The sequence below is a fragment of the Notamacropus eugenii genome, chromosome 1 (genome assembly GCF_028372415.1).
Source record: "Notamacropus eugenii isolate mMacEug1 chromosome 1, mMacEug1.pri_v2, whole genome shotgun sequence".
NCBI lineage: Eukaryota > Metazoa > Chordata > Mammalia > Diprotodontia > Macropodidae > Notamacropus > Notamacropus eugenii.
The window spans coordinates 195,121,840-195,134,489 of NC_092872.1; the positions used below are offsets into that span (position 1 = coordinate 195,121,840).

The window sequence follows — 12,650 nt, forward strand, 5'->3', positions numbered from 1 at the left end:
GCTTTTCCTGAACTCAGCATTCTCTCCCTCTCCCTCTCCCTCTCCCTCTCCCTCACCCTCTCCCTCTCCCTCTGTTTCTCTCCTCTCTCTCCTCTCCCTCATCTGTTTTCTCATAGGCTCTCCTCACTGCCAAGAAATCACTAAGTCTCTCAGAATTCTTATTATCCTTCACAGCTTCATTCACATTCCATTTCCTCCATGAAATCTCTAATTCTGCTACTTGTTAGTATTCTCTACTCCCCCAAATTACGTCATGCCAACTTGTACATGTCTTATTCTGCCCATGGGCATATGATGGACCAAGGATGGGAACATAGGATCGTAGATCTAGACTCAAGAAACCCAATCCCCACATGTTATAGATGACATAAATGAGGACGACAGAGAGGCAGGATTTGAACCCATATCCTCTGATTCTAAATTCAGTGTTCTTTCCATTGTGCCATAAAGGTACTGTCTTATTTTGCCTTTTGCATCTCTAGTGCCTAGGATAGGACCTGCCTAATAAAAGTTGTTAAATAAGAGTTTATTTGATAGAAATGGTGTAGTGCTGGGGGTGCTATATAGCATCAATGAAATGCAGTTCCTCCCACTGAATGAATCAAGGAGAAGGGAGGAGAATGGAAGAGATTAAAAGCAAGGGAAAGGAGTAGAGGGAAGGGAAGTCAAAGGGAGAGGAGGGTCTTAATGTCTTCAACAAGCCAATTCAATAACAGTACCACTGACTGTGTTCCATCTCTGATCCATCTTTCTGATCTGCTTGACCTAAATTAAGAGGTCATGTGGACAATGATGTCAGTGCTACTCAGCTTTTGAGACTGTGTGCTGGTGATTATACAAACAAGTACAAGCTTTCTACTATAACAAAGCCATGGAGAACTGAATGGTCCTAAATGGCAAGGACTTATGGGAAATCAGGATGGGTCTTTTGCCAATAAGTAAGTGAGCCTAATAATGAGAATTAGAAAGAAAGAAAAAAAGACCCAAAATAAATTGAATAGACCCTAAGCCATCATTCTTTGTGTTGTTTTTCCAGGAAATTTTTTGTTTGCTGATAGGGAATACTAGTTGTTCTCTTAGCTGTATGACACAAGAAGCTATAAAATAAAAAGAGAAGACAGTCCAACCCATACAGAGACTCCAGGTCAAGCGATTTTCTGGAACTGAATAATTTTTTTTTGAAACTGTCTGTAAGTCTACAGTAACTATGAAAATCATTTAACATTTTGTTTTTTACGGTTTTATTTTCTTGTATTACTTTTCCCAAAACTAGAATAAGGGAAGAAGGACTTGCAGAGTTTTTTTCCATTATGATTTTCTCTCTTGTTCCCATGGCAAGTAAAATAAATGGATTTCCTTATAACATAACTTAATAGGGTTTGTTGCAACCTGAAAGCTAGCAAATACCTTTTGACCTAACAATCTCTTTGTGCTACAGGTTACGGGTGGCCATTAACTACCACTGGAAAGACAGGGAAATGAGCATTCAACTTAGAAGTCAAAGACCTTGAGTCCCAGCACCATCCCTACCTAGGCAGAGTGACCTTGAACATCCTACTTATTCTTCTGGGTCTCATTTTCTTCATCTTAAAAATAGGAATGGTAACACACACTACAGAAACTTGCAGGATTGTTATGAGGAAAGCATTTTATAAACTTGGAAGCAAAGAACCAAGAGTGACATGTATAACTATAAAGATGTCAAGAAAAACAAGATGAAATATGTCATAACTCAGACTAATGTAACGATCAAACTTGACTCCATAAGACCATGTTGAGCTTCTTGAGAGCAAGAACTGTCATTGGTCTTTCTTTTGTCCCCAGTACATAAAACGGTGTCTGGCCCACAGTAGGTGCTTACTAAATGGGCGTTGACTGACATACCTCTCTCTCTCTAGGGAAGGAGGCGGTGCACTATAGGAGAAGAATCAGACATATGAACCCTATCAGATATAGTTAATGTGTCTCTTAATTAACTGTAGCCTTTTGTTTCAAAGGAAGATTTTATGTGGGAGAAGAGGAAATTGTTGGGAAAATGGCAGCAATATTTGAAAAAGTATGCATAGACTATTTTTAAAACTATAAAATGCAAATATAATTTAATTTTAATTAATACATGTCACAAATATATTTTTCTCTTCACAAGTTCCATATTTTCCTCATCGAAGCTTAAAATTCAATTAATTCCCATAGTAACTCTAAAAAAAAAAAAGAATTGAAGAAATTTTAGAGAAGCAGAAGCCACAAAACAACAGAGTGAAAAGATTTCCAGCCCACGGCAGCCTGGAAGGCTGACAGGAAAGGTCAATTGCACCAGTCTCGGAGTGGAGCATAGCACATGGAGTGTAGCTCACAGAGCTTAGCTCAGCCTTGGCCTCCTGGTGCAGCAAGGACAGGACCAGAGCAGACTTCAAGATGTGGAATCCCAGGCAACACCTGCAGTTCTCAAATTCCTCAACCCACAAATGCCAAAGACAGCTTCAAAGGTCAATGAGAAAGCTCTTTCACCTAGGTGAGAAGGGAGCAGGATCTTGGCCAAGGCCTGGCCCCAGGCAGATGCAGTGTCCCTTTTTGGAGCCCTCTGCCTAAAGACCTTGGGGGAATCAAGCAGCTGATCTGAATTTCAGCCCTGAGTGGCAACCCTGGGGTGAGGAGGAACACTGGCATGGTGGAGATGGAGGCAGTTGTGGAGAGGGAACCCTACTTGCAGATCCTGGGCAGAAAAGCTTGTGGTTGCTCCCAGACCAGAGTGCAGGCCAGAATGGAGCAGATGGAAATCCATGACTTTATGAGAAACCAAGAAATTACAAAACAAAACCAAAAGAATGAAAAAATTGAAGACAATGTGAAATATCTCATTGAAAAAACAACTGATCTGGAAAATAGATCCAGGAGAGACAATTTAAAACTTGTGGGCCTACCTGAAAGCTATGATCAAAAAAAAAAAGCTTAGACATCATCTTTCATGAAATTATCAAGGAAAACTGCCCTGATGTTCTAGAACCAGAGGGCAAAATAAATATTGAAAAAGCTCACTGATCACCTCCTGAAAGAGATTGGAAAAGAAAACTTCTAGGAATACTGTAGCCAGATTCCAGAGTTTCCAGGTAAAGGAGAAAATATTGCAAGCAGCCAGAAAGAAACAATTCAAGTATTATGGAAATACAATCAGGATAACACAAGATCTAGCTGGTTCTACATTAAGGGATCACAGGGCTTGGAATATGATATTCCAGATGTCAAAAGAACTAGTACTGAAACCAAGAATCACGTACCCAGCAAAACTGAGCATTTTTCCTTCAGGGAAAAATGGTCATTCAATGAAATAGAGGATTTTCAAACATTCTTGATGGAAAGACCAGAGGTGAATAGAAAATTTGACTTCCAAACACAAGAATCAAGAGAAGCATGAAAAGGTAAACAGGTAAGAAAAATCACAAGGGACTGTTTAAAACTGAACTATTTACATCCCTACATGGAAAGATAATATCAGTAACTCTTGAGACTTTTTTTCAGTATTGGGGTAGTTGGAGGGATTATATACATATAGACAGATGGCACAGAGTGAGTTGAATAGGAAGGGATGATATCTAAAAAAATAATATTAAGAGGTGAGAGAGGAATATATTGGGATGAGAAAGGGAGAGATGGAATGGGGCAAATTATCTCTCATAAAAAAGGCAAAAATAAGCTTTTTAAATGGAAGGGAAAAGGGGGATGTGAGAGGGAAAAAGTGAAGCTTACTCTCATCACGTTTGGTTTAAGGAGGGAATAACATGCACACTCAATTTGGTATGAAAATCTATCTTACAGTACAGGAAAGTGCAGGAGAATGGGATAAGTGGTGGGGATGATAGAAGGGAGGGCAAATGAGAGGAGGGAGTCATTAGAAGTAAATGCTTTTGGGGAGGGACAAGGACAAAAGAGAGAATAGAATAAATGGGGGACAGGATAGGATAGAGGGAAATCAAGTTAGTCTTTCACAACATGACTATTATGGAAGTCTTTTGCATAACTACACATATATGGCCTATATTGAATTGGTTTCCTTCACAGTGGCGATGTGGAGGGAGGGAGGAAGGGAGACAAGTTAGAACTCAAAGGTTTAGTAACGAATGTTGAGAATTGTTTTTGCATGCAACTGGGAAATAAGAAATACTGGTAATGGGATATAGAAATTTACCTTGCCCTACAAGAATAGAGAGAAGATGGGGATAAGGGAAAGGAGGAGTGTGATAGAAGAGAAGGCAGATTGGGGGAAGGGGTAATCAGAATGTACATTGTCTTGGGGTGAGGGAAGGGAAGAGATGGGGAGAAAATTTGCAACTCAAAATCTTGTGGAAATGAATGTTTAAAACTAAAAAGAAATAAACAGATTTTTAAAAAAGAACTGAAGCTCTTTTTCTTTCTCCTATCATTAGGAGGACAAAAGTAATTTTCCTTTAGCAATCACAAATACTCTTCAAAGACTAATTTGACCTTGAGAAGAAGGATAGTTCCCTTAGGTATTTTTGACAGTAGTCTTGAAAAATTCTCTTCATACTCGCCAATAGGCATTCTGCTTGGGAAGTCAAGGCATACTGAGAAATGGCATGGGTATTCTAGTCAATCATGTATTCTCGGATGGCATATGGGATTTTAGATGGATGGAGCCACAAGGAGAGTTTCAGGATCCAAAAAAAAAAACCTGAGGAAAAGTTTTAGGTGCCTTTTCTCATCAGCCAGAGGAACCCTTAACAGTCATGTCCATAATTCATTTCTCAAACACTAAACAGTCACCTTGTCTGATAAATTTTTGAAGGTGCTACTGTTCTGTCAGTTTAAGGATGAGGTCACAAGACTAGTAAGTTGCAAAGGTGAGATCTGAACCAGGGCTTTCCTGAATTCAAAGCCAGTGCTCTTTCCACCGTATCATGTGCTTCTTGAGAGGGGGATGAAGATATTGGATATCAGCTTCTTCAGAAAACAGTGATTCCTCCTCATGTTAAACCTGTGCCAACATCACCTTTGTTCAACCTTTATGGAATCTATGGGGGCATGTGGTTGGTGAATTTCTGCCCAAGCTCACTACGGTTCTAACTTGGAACATGGAGGTTCCTTCCAATTCTCTTCTATTAATTCATCTATACTTTGATTAGAGCATCAGGGATGCCCCTCCTGAAAATATAAGGGATGTGTGCATGGTTGTAATAAGCTATGGAAGGAGTTTGTAGTTTCTTCCTGTCACCTTTTCCCTGCCCCTTCTCAACTTCTTTCTATCTGTCATCTTCCTTTCTTTGAATATGAGCTTCTATGAGGTCAGTGATTCTCTTTCCTATACTTGTACTTGTATTCCCAAGGCTGAGCACAGTGTTTGGCCCATAGTATGCACTTAATAAATTCTGGTGACTAATTAAAAGATTGTACGGTTCCTTCCCTCATTGACTTTAAAAGTAAGATAAATTTTCTCTATATATGCCTGAAATGGCAGGATGGCTGCAGGAAGGAGGCTGGCCTAAATGGACTCTGGAAGACATCTTGAAGTACATCAGAAATGCAGTTGTTTGGGGGAAGCAAACTCACCTCTTTAGGTGCTTTTGTCCCCTTTCCCTGCAAAAACATCAAATCTAGATTTAGAATTGAATCTTGGTCACCAGCTTTGGAATTTCAAGGCACACCTTCATGAACAAGGACAAACGGACCACTAAGAATAGTAAGGATGCTTAACAGAGGATAGCAGAATGTCTGCCTTAGTTTACTTTAGCTCAGTTGTCAAGCTTTGAAAATCATCATAACCGGCCAGAAGCGCAGGGAAGGGGAATCGCTGCGGTTTCCTGCTTCAACGGAGCTTGAACGGAACCCGCCGCTCTATTCCCGGACGGAGCCGCCCTTAGCCACCTGCCCACCTTCACCTCCACTAACCAACACTTTGTCCGTCCTCCCGTTCGCGCAGCAGCCGCCCGCTCAGCCGCCCCGGCTTCCCCGCCATGACCACCTCGTCCCCCTCTCAGGTGCGGCAGAACTACCGCCAGGACTCGGAGGCCGCCATCAACCGCCAGATCAACCTGGAGCTCTGCGCCTCCTACGTCTACCTGTCCAGGTCTTACTACTTTGACCGAGATGACGCAGCGCTGAAGAACTTCCTCCACTGCCTACTCCCCCGAGGAGAGGGAGCACGCTGAGAAGCTGAGGAAGCTCCAGAACCAGCGCGGCGGCCGCTCTTCCTGCAGGACATCAAGAAACCCGACCGAGATGACTGGGAGAGTGGGCTGAATGCAATGGAGCGTGCTCTGCACTTGGAAAAAAATGTCAGTCAGTCTTTCCTGGAATTGCGCAAGCTGGCAACTGACAAGAATGACCCCCATTCATGTGATTTCATCGAAACTCACTATCTGGACGAACAGGTAAAGTCCATCAAACAACTGGGTGATCACGTCACCAACCTGCGCAAAATGGGGGCCCCCGATTCGGGCATGGCGGAATATCTTTTTGACAAGCACACCCTTGGAGACCGTGACAACGAGAGCTAAGCCACACCTGGCTTCCCCCACACCTGGGAACTGTGGGCGTGACTCCTACTGTCTTTCAGTGCATGCATATCTTGGTTATCTGACCTTTTCATAATCTGTACCAAAAAACTACTACCATTTACATCCCAATAAAGTGACTTGGTACTGATGAAAAAAAATCATCATAACCACTTAATGGGGCCAGGAGCACAGGCTTCTCTACCACAGGTCAGACTTGGAAGTCTCTCACTATTCAAACCTAAATTGGACTTTTGATAACAACACCCAGCACGGTGCCTGGAAAATAGTAGGTGCTTAATAAATGCTTGTATACTTGGCTTAATGTGACATGATCCCTTGGCATATAAAACTTTGCGAATCTTTCCTCGTCAAGGGAGTCACAGCTGTTAGGCTCCTCTGTCTGGAGTGTGGTTATCCACCAAGGGAGATGGGGAGACTATTGGTTTCTGCAGAGACAATGCTCTCAGACAAAGAAACCAAGACTGGCAGACCCTCAAAACATCTGATTTGAGTTGTGTTATATAACTCCTCTCCTCCTCTCAGTGCCAAGTACTGAGGTGGAATGAAAAACTGGGTAGACTCATTTTCTAGCAGGGACAAGAGCCTATGACCCAGATACCTATCTTTATACAATTCATCTTCTAAATGAAATTCAGTTGCCTTTTGTTGTCATGAGCTAGGCTGTCCTCATCAACTGGAGCTTCTATTAGATTGCACATGCATACATACAAACATATGTATACATATGTGGGTATAAATATGTATGCAACCCATGGTGGGGGGTACACGGGGAGTTGTCAAAATCGAACTCAGGTCTTCCTAACTCCAGGTCCAGGGCTCTATCTACCTAACTTGAAGAATTGCAAAGTGATTTCCATATTTTATCACATTTGGTCTTCACAATAGCTCTATGAGATGATATTATTATCTCAGTATTACAGATGAGGAAACAGGGAGTAAGGAAGATTGAGTGACTTGTCCAGGTTCACTTGTCCAGCTAATGAGTATCTGAGACAAGATTTGAACTCAGAATTTCCTGACTCCAAGTCCAGCACTTTTCACCCTGCACCAATGTAGTGCTAGACTTGGAGTCAGAAAGTTCTAGATTCAAATCCTACCTTGGACACTTACTAGATGAAGGACCATGGGCAAATGATTTAACCTCCCTCAGTATCAGTTTCCTCTGTGATAAAATGGAGAAAATAATCACTTTCTCCTCTCAGGGATATTGTGATGATAAAATGGGGTATATAGGCTAAGAGCTTTGCAAAGAAAGAGATGTGCAGATGCCACCATTATTGTTATACATTCCATTCACAATTATACCTTTGCCAAGAAAATCTCACCTGTGGTTGTGAAGAGTTAGATACAACTGAAATGACTGAGCAAGCACAAAGAGTAGTTTCAAGAATTGGGATGAATTGCAGTAGAAGACTGGAGCCAGCTCTTACCTGCTCAGAAGAGATGATTGCTAAATTTTTAGTATGAGCATTTACACTTTGCAAATCAGCAAATGCTACAAATCAAGGCTTGAATTATTGTTTTATTGATTACCTAGATATAAGAATTTACATTCTAGAAAATGTTAACTGCAAGTTGAATTTAAAAGTGTGTCATGGGGGCAGCTAGGTGGCACAGCAGACCTTAGAGTCAAAAGTACCTGAGTTCAGCTCCAACCTTAGATAATTACTCACTGTGTTATCCCAGGGCAAGTCACTTAACCCCAGTTACCTCCAACAACAACAAAGGTGTTTCATGGGTATATTTTATGCCCTAGAAAACTGGTTGATAAACATTTACCAGTACATACCCTCAATGTATGTTACAGGTAATATAGATGGAATTGTCAGAAAAGTACCATGGATCAGTGGGAAACATATTAGATTTGGAGCTGGAGAAACAGGATTTAAATCACAGTCTTGCCATTCACTTACCTGTGATATCTTGAGCAAATCCCATTATTTCACTAGGTTTCAGTTTCTTCATCTGTAAAATGAAAAAGTTGGGCTCAGCTGTCCCTAAATAAGTTTCCAGCTCTAAATTGTAAGATCCTATAATGTGAGAATAGGCACATGGACATCCTTTGGCTGCTGAAGTTAGAAACATCAATATGGAGTTGAATCTCAAATACTGGAACTATAGGTAACCAATTCTTTTGCATGGAAACACAGCCGTCTCTCTGGTGCCCATGATTACTAGGTTTTCTCCCTTACTCACTCTTGTAACTTATATTAGAATAAAATGAGTGGGGGAGGGTTCAAGGGAAGGGGAGAGGACAGCAAGGGAATAAGAGAATTTTTTTGGTACAAAATGACAGAATCTTAATCTTTCTTTATTTGTATTATCTGATAGATGTTAGTATCAGATGTTTGAAACTGAATGAAATGTCGATTTTTTTCTTGGCATTTTAAGATGAACATTTGATTCTAACATCTGTTGAAACAGTCGCTGCAATTTACTTCTAATCCAGCTGCAGATCAGGAAGGAGAAAAAAAGCTACTGAAATCTAAAAGAACAATTCAGCAGGGAGAAATCTAGAGATGTAGCAAATTAAAAGCTAAACTAGGTACATTCATGTTATAGTGACAAAGGCTAAGCCCATTTGTTCAAATTTGAAATTAGATGCTAAGGCCTCTAAAAACCCAGAAATCTTTGATTTAAAAGGAAATCTGGAAAGAGGTAGAGTACACTGTATTTCTTACACAATTGAGCATTAAGAAAATAGCCAATTTCTTTTCTCTTTTCTTTCTTTCTTTCTTTCAGTATTTCCCCACCAGTAGCTGATTTATTTTTTCCACACTTCTGGCCAATGCTCCACTTGGCATTTTACTCCACAGGGTCATCATAACAAGATGGCAGAAATTCAATGAATCAAGCTTTGTGCCTACTTAGAACTTTTCAATCCTAGAATACAGGCTAACCCTTAAGAAGTGAGCCTGATGTGAATAACGACCCCCAACAAAAATCATAAGGTCATAGATCTAGAACTGGACACAATCTTAGCTCTGTCCAATCCCTTCATTTTATAGATGAGGAAACCAAGCCTTATAGAGGTTAATTTATTTGCCTAGGGTCTCAAATCAGTTGTCTTACTATTAGGTATACTTTGTGATTCTGTAAGAACTTTCTTTAACTGTGGGATAGACCTATACATCATCCATTATATTAAGCTTCCAAGGTTAGATGAACCTCTTAGTGGAAATACCCCTATATCATACATGTGCCAAGTCAACCTGTATTGAAAAACTCTTTCTTCTGGTCTTGCACTAAATAAGAGTCAGACACATGCCAGCCATCCAGAAGAAGGGAGTTAGGGTTGGCAACCCCCCAGACCTTGCTTTAAAACGTCAGCCTCCTCCTTGTTTCAGGTTGTAAGGCGCTACTCTTTTATGGATCAATGAAGAGCTCTCTCCTCCCCCTGAAAGAAGTACCTTTTATGTGCCTTTTAACTTGGGTATTTAATCATCCTTCGTGTTGATGAGAGCTGAAGAGGGGTGCAGAGAGAGAGGATGCGTACATCTCATGAAAAATTGATGGATTCCCACATCAGACCACCCAGGCAGCATTTCCCCTGGAATAAATGAAAAGAGAAAGATGTTTCTAATTGAAGCTTGAATCCTCTGTCTAGATCTCCATGCTAAAACATTTAGCAAAAAAAAAAAAAAAAAAATCCCCTCAAATGTTCATTCTTGAAAAGGGAATTTTGCAAGGACAACAGGAGGTTTTACTTAACTCCAACCACCACCATTTGCTCTTCTCAGATAGCTTATAATTCTTTTGCTTCATGAGGCAGCCCAGAGCTCTTTTGAGAAAATGGCACCAAATAAATTCAATAAATAATGGTTCCTATTGGACAACTGGTCTTTATTGCTTCTTTGAAAATGTGATTTTAAATTACATTAGGCATATACCCCAAGGAAGTCAAAGACAGAAAGAATAGCATATATAAACAAGACGGGAACCTTTGCCTTTATGCCTTTGGACAAGTCACTCAGCTTCCTTATCTGTAAAAATAATTTGAGTAGAGTAGATGACCTATAATGTCCCTTGCATCCCCAAATCTAGGATCTGCTGATTGGGGGATGCCAGTATTATTGAGGCATGTGGATGTAATGAAATACTATTTTACAGTAAGAAATGATGAATATGGGAAATTTTTAAAAAATGAGAAAACACATTTACTGATCAGAACAAGGCAACATAGAAATTTATTTCAGTAATGGAAATGAAAAGAATATTTAAAGGAATATTTAAAGCAACTGTAATAACCAATCTTGGTTCCAAGGAATTGATATTGAAACATGTCTTCTACATGAAGCCTTTTTGGATTCCCCTAGTTGTTAATTACTTCCTTTCCTCCCTCCAAATCCATCTTGGATTTATTTTGTTATCTGTTTTATATGTACTAGTTAATGTACACATCATTTCCATTATCCCAATTATTTCCATCCATTCCAATAGAATAAAGGGCCTTTGGGACAAGGATTGTTTTATTTTTGTTTTTCTATTGCCAGTACTTAGCACAACTCCTGGCACCTAACAAGTGATTAATAAATACTACACATATAGTATTTATTATGCATAAATTTATATATATTATATATAAATGCTATATAAATAACAGTCACAAATACCAGCTGATTAATTGATTTGAAAAGATATCACTAAATCTTTTCTAATTGTAGAGAAGACTTCAAGGAAATATATTTGCAAAGTCAGGATGCTGTGGTTACAAACATTTGGTTTTGTGGATGCCAAGAAATGCTTGGAATGGCTCTCTCTTTTAGAGCCCCAGGAAACAAGAGTTAGACCAGCTTTTGCAGATCATCTAATCAGGTCTTTGTTCTGAAGTTTATGCCCAAGTCATCTTTACTTAAGTTATTTTCTTGTAGTAGAGTATTGATTAGAAGTTGCATGTACAGTTTTTCCTTGATGTCCTGACTGTTACAATGGATTAAATGCATTTCAAATAGATGGGCTGCAAAATGGGTTTTTAAATATGCAGGATGACAGGGCAGGAAGTCCATATGGTATGGAATAATGACACACACTTCTGAAAACTTAAAAGACTGTCAACTTCTACGCTTGCCAGTAATAGCCACTTTTAAAGATAATTGCCACCCATGTGTCATTTATGAAAAGTGCTCAGGAAGTGGGCTTAGCCTATAGCATGAAGGATTTAAATTAGCTGGGAAGAACGTTCAGATGCTAATGCCTAACCTTTCCATTTCCTTCCCTTGAAGGAACTATAGGCAAAGGCTGCCCCTTGATCTGGGATGGCAAGGGCAAAGAGTACCCAACCAATCCATTCTGAAGAGTGTAATCATCTTCCCTTTCTTATGCGCTTTAGTTCCCTTTCGATTTTTTGAAACCAGAAGTAGTCAGTTTCAGCAACAAAGGATAGTAGGTCAAAGGCATTTTTGTCAGCAATAGCAGGAACAACAATAATTGTAGCAGTTGACTGTTATGTAGCGTTTTTAAGTGAACAAGATGCTTGTTTCCTAAGCTCCCATCATAGTGTTCAATTGCAACTTTACAGTAATGGGGAAACATTTGTTAGGAGCTTACAATGGACAAATGTCTTAGGCTAGGAACCATGGGAAATGCACAAATGAATTAGACATTAATCCTTTAATCTACTTAGGAAGTAAAGAGATGCACACAGAATAATAACTTACAATACAAGATCACATAGAAAAGAAGTGCAAATGGTTAATTCTTAGAGTGAAAGATAGAGGAAAGAAATGACGCCATATACTTAGAAAAGAAGAATCCATAGAATTGAAAGTTGGGAGGGATCCTTCTAGATCATCTAAGCCAACTCTCTCATTTTACAGATGAAGAAACTCAGGAAGAAAAGTGATTTCATCAGAAAAGGAAGCAGCAGAGTTGAGATTTGAACTGAGGTCCTGTGATCTAGTGCTCTTTCCACTCTACTTCACAGATAGAAATTTGGAATTGGAAATCAGTGGGCAGAAGAATCTTGTGATTTCTTTCTCCATAACAACTCTCACATGTCTCCCATCCTCTCCTTCCTCATGCAAACTGACCACCCTAGCTCACCCTCACTATTTATCACCTACACTATTGCAATAGCCTCCCAGATCTCTCTCCATTCTAGCCTATCCTTTATTCAGCTAC

General features: G+C 39.8%; 1 protein-coding gene and 1 pseudogene across 1 annotated transcript in view; both read left to right on the plus strand.

Moving 5' to 3' along the window:
- ATRNL1 (attractin like 1) overlaps window positions 1-12,650 on the plus strand; it is a 1,361,117-nt gene that overhangs the window by 1,317,948 nt on the left and 30,519 nt on the right. The gene's annotated exons all lie outside the window — the stretch shown is intronic.
- On the plus strand, window positions 5,726-6,663 carry LOC140513660 (ferritin heavy chain-like; annotated as a pseudogene).